Source organism: Panthera leo, chromosome C1 (assembly GCF_018350215.1).
Source record: "Panthera leo isolate Ple1 chromosome C1, P.leo_Ple1_pat1.1, whole genome shotgun sequence".
In the NCBI taxonomy this organism is placed as follows: domain Eukaryota; kingdom Metazoa; phylum Chordata; class Mammalia; order Carnivora; family Felidae; genus Panthera; species Panthera leo.
The window spans coordinates 219,897,975-219,904,322 of NC_056686.1; positions in this window are offsets into that span (position 1 = coordinate 219,897,975).

Consider the following 6,348-nt stretch of genomic DNA (forward strand, 5'->3'; position numbering starts at 1 on the left):
TAGATGGTCGCAGCCACGCACCGGGCCCCTGCTGACCGCTGCCCGGGCTGGCCCTGCCGACCCAACCTCAGCTCTTCGGGGCCCGGACCGCCCGCAAGAGGAGACGCTTCCCACGCGCACGGCTGCCCGTGCCGCTGGCAGTGCGGACCCGCCCAAGTCTCTGTTCAAGACTTTCTCCAAAGAGCCCACCTCCTGGCAGATTCTGACATCACTTCCCGGTCTTTCCCCGTCATGTTGGCTTGTTTCTTAGAACATTTACGTCAACACTCACCCAGGGTCTCTCGGGGTCTCAGATTTCCCTTCCGCAGAAAGAGCACTGAATCATGGTCACCATGGTCCCTTCTCCAAGGTTCTAGAGCTGCCCTGTCCAGTATGGGGGCCACTTGCCATCACGTGTGGTTGCTTCAACATAAACTTAAATTTGTTAAAATGAAATAAAAGATTCGGTTCCTCAGTTGCACTTGGCACATTCCAGGTGCTCAGTAGCCACATCTCACTAGGGGGACCCGTTCCCGTCGTCACAGAGAGTTCTGGAAGGTCCTGCTCTAGATCCTGATGAGTAGCCTGCACAGGCCACTCTTGAGAGCCAGGGAGCAGGTCAGAGGTCTCCCAGCGAACAGGTGACCCCTGCCAACAGTCATGGACCTGCCAGTTGTTGGCCTGAAGTTTAAGGTCACGTCTAGTTCCCAACTCCCCTTCACCAGGATAAATCGTGTGGCCTGTCCCTGTGAGCGCCTGCCCACTGGAAGCAAATTTCCGGGAAGGGGTCGGGAGGGCGCGGCCCCAGAAAGGGTCTTCAGATTACAGGCCTAGAAGTAAGAAGAAAGAGAGTCTAGACACAAGCATTCGGGACTTGACTGCCACTGCTGGGAGCATTATTCACAGGCATCATTCACCCAAATACAACCCCGTCAGATGAACCACAGAACGGTGGAGGTGTCGTTCCGGAGCAGAAGGCCACACCCGGCGGGACCTTCATTCGTGAGCACACAGCTGACAAAGAGCCTTCTGTGAAGCAGAGACCACATTCTCACGCGCGTCACGAGACGCGCCCTGAAAAGTGGGCCATGTGAGCCACGAGGTCACCGCTTTTTAATCTGGGAGCTAGAGCGTCGCAGGTAGCGGCAGACGGCACATGCGTTCACCGTGGCGTGGAAGAAAAGGAGCAGTCATTTATAAACACGTGCATGGGGAGCCACGTGCTGAAAGTAGCTGCGAACAGGATAGGTTTGTCCTCATGGGTAGGAAAAGAAACCCAGGGAGCCTCGGGCAAACAGGACAGTAAGGAGAGAGGCCTCAGCCTCTGGTGTGGATGAGGTGGGGACATGTGCCCAGAGCCGGTCCCAGTCCCACTAACATCCGGCCTCTGTGCTTTAACAGACCCAGGAAATGTACGGGGGGGGGGGGGGGGGGGGGGAAGGGGGGAAGGGTGTGCAGAACCGGCAGTCCCAGACCAAGCGTCACTTGAATATTTGAGAAGCTCGTTAAACTGAAGAGCCACACTGAACCATGAAACTTTGACCAAGGGTCAAAGGAGGCAGCTTCCTGCCGGATCCTGAAAGCTACAGACCAGGCTGGTGGGGTCCCGGCCCCGGATGGGACGCCCCCTGCGTGGCCCAGGGTCAGAAACCTCGGAGTGACCGGGAAAACGGGTGTCGGGAGGAAGTGCGGGAACACCTCTGTGAGCCGCAGCGCAGCCACAGACACGGTTTTGATGGGTTCGTCTACGCAAAAATAAAATCCCTGTTAGAGCACGGAACACCACGGGTAGACCACAGACAGCAGGTGAAGAGACATGCTCCCAGTGTTTACAACTGGCAGAGGCCTGATCAAAGAGCCCACCAGAAACCCGCCGAAGGCGACAGCAGGCAATCCAGGGAAGCCAGAGGGCCCGGCGACCACCCCGGCGCGCCGGTCTTCGGAGAGGCACACACGGGATGGGCCGCTGCTGTGCCCCTACCCAAAATTAGCCGGGTCGAGAGCTCCCGGCGTGGGGTGTCCAGGAGGGCACCGCACGTGGGCCCTGGGCGCAGTGCCGTCACGGCCCAGGCAGAGGGACCCCAGGGGCACCCTGAACCTCAAAAGCGCAGCCAAGCTGGGTCTTTGGCTACGGTAAATGTTCTTCGGCCGGAAGCAGCTCGCGGCGCCCGCTGGGCAACCCGAGGAGGCCGCGGCCCGGAAACCACGTGTCCGCGAAGGAGCGCCGTGCGGGGGCGGGCGCGCGCGGGCAGGACGGCCTGCGGGGGCGCACGCGGACTGGAGGGCTCTCAGACGCGGAGGGAACGGCGGGAACAGCGGGAACAGCCGGGAGTGAGGAGCAGCCGGGAACCCCTCCTCCTCACGCGCGTGGTCCGAAACAGCCCCAAGCAAAGACACCTACTAGGAGGCAAGTTTGGAGCCAGAGGGAGGGAGGTGAGGAGACAGCACAGACACCGGCAGACGTGGCCATACTGCTGATCCCACGGCAGGGGGGGGGGGGGGGGGGTGGAGCGTGGCTGCAGGGAACAGACGCGACCGTGCGCACTCGACGCCTCCGCCCTTGTCCCTCGGCCTTCCCTCTTTCAGGTACTTGGGATCATACAACGGTGAGCCAGACAACCCTTTGTTTCTTCTCATAAGATTTTTAAAAACCCGCCCTTGGGAACTTCCCGGGGAGCGGGCCTAGGTTAAACAGCAACCAGAAGACAATTGTATGGTTAGAAGGTGACTCCACGTTTGGGAGAAACGTGCCTTTGGCCAGGCTCCCTGGCGGCAGGGGTGGGGTGACCTCGCTGAGGGGCAGAACCAGGCCAGAGCCACACTGGGGGGTGGGGGGAAGCAGGCCGAGGGGGCAGCGGAGAGGAGGAGGCAGAGCGGAGGGAGGGGAGAGTGAAGCCTCGGGCAGAGCATTCCGGAACCCCAACCCCCGGGCTCGGGGCGCTTGGCGGGAAGAGCCTGGATGGGGAGTAAGCGCTGGCAGGACCCCAGCAGGCTGCAAGGGAGAGGCACAGAGGGAGGGGGGAGCAGGGAGGGGCAGGGGAGGTACCCTGAGGCCAGGGAGGGGCAGGGCAGGGGGACGGGCAGACAGACACGCTGGACACAAGGGTGGCGTCCTACTGCAGCAGGAGGCGAGCAGAGAGGGCGGTGGCCACCTGGGGGAGGGGGTGCTTGCTCTGTGCGGAGGGAATGTTTGGGAGAGAGGTGGAATCTGGGAAGGCTCTTGAGGGGCAGGGATGAGTCCTGGAGGGGACAGAAGGGTCCTGGGGAGCAAGAGAGGGTCCTGGGGGACAGGGGGGAGTCCTGGGGAGGAGAGAAGGGTTCTGGGGGCAGGGGTGAGTCCTAGGGGGGCCAGGAGAGGGTCCTGGGGCAGGTATGAGTCCTGGGGGAGGGGGGCAGGAGAGGGTCCTGGGGGTCAAGAGAGGGTCCTGGGGTCAGGAGTGAGTCCTGGGGACAAGAGAGGGTCCTGGGGGACGGGGGGGGGGGGAGTCCTGGGGAGGAGAGAAGGGTTCTGGGGGCAAGGGTGAGTCCTGGGGGCAGGGATGAGTCCTGGAGGGCAGGGGTTGAGTGAGCGGATAACGCATAGGATACGGGAAGACTGTGAACCGTTCATGGCCCACCCCTCAGACTGTGTGCAGGACGGGTGACTGAGGAGAACAGAAGGGTCACCCAGCTGGCAGTCACTCCAAGGGCCATCAGCCCAGTGATTTTGTTCAGAGCAGCAGGGTGCCCACCCCAGGGAGGAGGCACATTTGGTTGCAGACCAGCTGTCAGAGCTGCTCCCTTTCCAGGCTGCCCCACGGCGGCGGTGGGGGGCGGGGGGGGGGGGTGGAGGGGCTGGGACTCGTGCTTAGCCGGTGGCACCTGCCATCTGGAGGGGAAGGACAGGTGCAGATGGCACAGGCTGGAGTCTGGGCCCGCAGGTGCCCCACCTCCCTGTTCTTGTGAGGTGACGAAGATCCTTTTTAAGCCACAGTTGGAGGTCTTTCCCCCCTGCTTCCACCGATGTATTTCTAAATGTTCAACAGATGAATGTAAAAGGTTACCGTCAAAAAAGGCCAGGGTGCAGTGTGGCAGATCCGGGCCCTGGGCTCTTCCTGGCACCTGGGACCCAACAAAACACCTGCGCTCGTTGCTTGCTTGCTTTTTTTTCCTTCTTAATTTTTAAAACCTGCCAGAATAACGCAACTTGGAAAAATGTCAAACCATGAAACATCGTGCAAAGTAAAAATCTAAGCTATCCGCTCTTGAAGGTGTCCTGCGTGCATGTGTCCCTCCAGGGCTCCAGCCGTGGGGCGCGGTGGCCCCCCGCGACCTGTCCCCGCTGCCCTCCTCAGGTAGACATCCCTGAGGCCCCAAGAGCAGAGAGCCGGGAGCCCCTGACAGCTGGCCTCCTCCCGGGATGCTCCTCTGCAGTGTCTGGCCGGAGCACAGGGCAAAGTTGTCTCAGGCTGGGAAAACTCTGGGCCACACCAGACAGAGGCCCTGGGGTTCAAGCCGAGCTCCCCACCCCCCGGGTGTTCCTCCTGTCTCCGCCCGCCTCACCCCTTTCCTGGGCTCTGGGGCATCCCATCTCGGCGTCTGTGTGGGAAGCGCTTGACCCTCAGGCTCAGGGGGTCCCAGCTGTGGCTGGGCCCTGCCTGTGGGAGCTTGACCCGCTGAGCAGGGTCTCCCTGGGAGCAGAGTGGGGGTCAGAGATGCAGCCAGGACGAGGGTGCGACTCGGGGGTTTCAACAGGTGTCTGGTGAGGAGGGCTGAGCGTGGGTGAGCGGGATCCTGGGAGAAAGGCCCAGAGCAGAGAGGGCCCGGGGGGGGGCCCCAGGGCCCTCCTCCCTGCACTGAAGTGGGCCCTGAGCTGATGTGGTAGCCTGAGGCCACACCCAGGAAGTGGCAGAACGGGCTCTACCTCCTGGGTCCCCCATGTCCCACACGGGCACCCTGCCAGGCAGAGACGACAGCCCACATCTGTGGCCACCCCCGCCGGATGCCACCTCTCCGTAATGTCCCACAGCAATGGCCCGACAGCTGACATGGGCCCTGGCATCCCTGAATACAAAGGGGAGCACAGTGGCATTTGCATGTGTGCTGGGTGAGGGCCCTAGGAAAATAGGCTGCCTCTGTTTGCAGACTCAGAGCCCCACACCCCCTCTTCAAACAGAGGCAGATCCCATTCCAGGAGCTGGGGGGGTGGGGGGGGTGGGGGAACTTGCCCCAGCCACTCTGCTTCCGGGCCCATTTGCCAGGCGAGGGAGGATATGTGAGTGGCCATCGCCCACCCCCACGCCGGGCAGGGTCCCTCCCAGTTCTCTGCCTACGGGACTGGCCCGGATTCAGCTGCCCAGACCAGGCTTGTGCTGAAAAGCTGGCCATGACCTCGGAGGCCTCTTCTGGAAGCCGCCGTCCCAGGTGGGAGCCTTTTCTGATGCAAGGGCCATGGGGAGGAGGGGGGAGAGGGACTCCAGGGAGGCTGGGTGAGCACCCCCGGACCATCAGGGCTCCAAATGCCCTGAACTATGGGTTAAGCTCCAACGTCCCCCTGCTACCCAGAGGCCTGCCCGGGCCTCGGGGGTGAGAAGAGCCAAGGCTCGGTGTGGCTCTGGGCAGGGCGCCTCCAATCGGAGGGACAGCCAGTGGAGCCACCACGGAGGAGGTCACTGCTGTGGCCTCATCCCCTGTCCTCTCTGCACCGAGCGCTCACCACAGTGGGGAAGGCTGCCAGCTGGCTTAAGATCCCGAGACTTCTCCTCCAGGAGGGCCTCGTGGCCCACATTGTCACAATGCCAGGCCCTGGCTCAGGGCCACCTGGCACCTCAAAGACTCCGGGCTGCGGGCTCACACCTCCGCCTCCCCCAGGTTATGTGGCCTAGACGAGCTGTCCCCAAAGCCCCCCGCGGCTTCTCCACCTCAGCCCTCCCCGCCTCCACGGGCCTGGTGGTGGCCGTCAGTGCCTCACCCGCGCTGGGGCAGATGACTGGCCCCACTCAGAACCACCCCTTCTGGGCCACAGGGTTCCTCTTGCTCTTTGCCAACCTGTCAACTGGGAGAGTGGCATCTGTCCTCCCCACGGAGGGCTCCTGAGGCCAGATGGGGAACACACAGGGTCAGCGTGGCCGGGCCAGCCTCCCCAACGGGTCCAGGACCCTCCCCCCACCCCCCCGCCACTGGGAGGAGCTGAGGCCTCGAGCCTATTAAAGGGTATCACCCACTCCTCCTGCTGGGGAGCAGAGCTGAGCCCACCCCACAGGGCCTCCTCCGGCCCCCACCACCCCGGGCATTGCTGGGAGGGAGGGAGGCACACGCTGGACGGGTGCACAGACGGACAGCTGCTGGGCCAGGCCCCTGCCCCCTCCCTCCTCCTCCCTGGTCGGCCCC